This window comes from Sinohyriopsis cumingii, unplaced genomic scaffold, assembly GCF_028554795.1.
Source record: "Sinohyriopsis cumingii isolate HCF-2022 unplaced genomic scaffold, ASM2855479v2 utg000160l, whole genome shotgun sequence".
Lineage (NCBI taxonomy): Eukaryota > Metazoa > Mollusca > Bivalvia > Unionida > Unionidae > Sinohyriopsis > Sinohyriopsis cumingii.
In genome coordinates this window covers 3,511,063-3,512,108 of record NW_028315873.1, presented here as the reverse complement: position 1 = coordinate 3,512,108, position 1,046 = coordinate 3,511,063, and positions in this window count along the sequence as shown.

The window sequence follows — 1,046 nt, the reverse complement described above, 5'->3', positions numbered from 1 at the left end:
TGTGACAGAGTAGCAGAAGGTGCTACATAATTTGTATAATATTTGTGACTTATGGCTGTACTACAACTCGTCAAATGGTTTAATAATATTGCATTGTATAAAATGTGTAAAATAAGGCAGAGCCAGTTTAAAGAAGACGCATTTTGGATGAATTTCTTTGACATGTTATTTATTTAGCTTTTGAGGAATATTTTTGGCTATAGATGAAATACCAGTGCTTTAATGAAAAGTTGGCTATTACTGAAACACTAGTGCAATAGTGACAAAGTTGCTATTGCTGAAATGTTGGTGCTAAGGTGAAAAGTGTCTTCCGTTGATATGACAAAGTGGCTTTCGATGAAATGCTAGAGCTATATTGTCAATGATGAAATAATTGGGCCATAGTGACAAGGTTGACTTTTGATGAAGTGTTAATGCTACAGATGCAAGATTGTTATCGATGACGTGTTAGTACTAGAACAGCAAAGTGGCTATCATTGAAGTTCTAGTCATCAACATTTAAGTTTGAAAACAATCTAATTACATTAATATTACGATGTATATACCTTCAGATTTAATCTCATTCAGAACGCCTCTACTTTTTCTTAAGAATTTGTTTGACGAAGTTTCCAGAGTTTGGAACGAATTTGCAGAATTGGTTACGTTTGTAGAGTTTATAAATATGTGGTTGCAAAACTTCTAATTTTATCTTGTTTACATTATCATTCACCATGGTTTAGGAAAGTTATAGCTAAATGTGACACATTTGTTTTCGTGAACGAACTATGCATATGAAGGGGAACAGTAACGATATTTAATAAATATGCTAATATACTTCGAGTAATCCGCCGGTATGTGCTTATAATAAGAACTAATGAAATATATGTTGATTTAACTTCATCGCAGATCATTAGGAAATGAATATGTGCCATGCAATTAATAGAAATGTGCCATGCAATTGATGGAGAATGTGTCATTCAATGGATGGAAAATATGCCATTCGATAGATTGTTACGAGTCTAGCCGTTTATAATAAGTAACAAAAAAGAGTGAAGACAACAATCTTT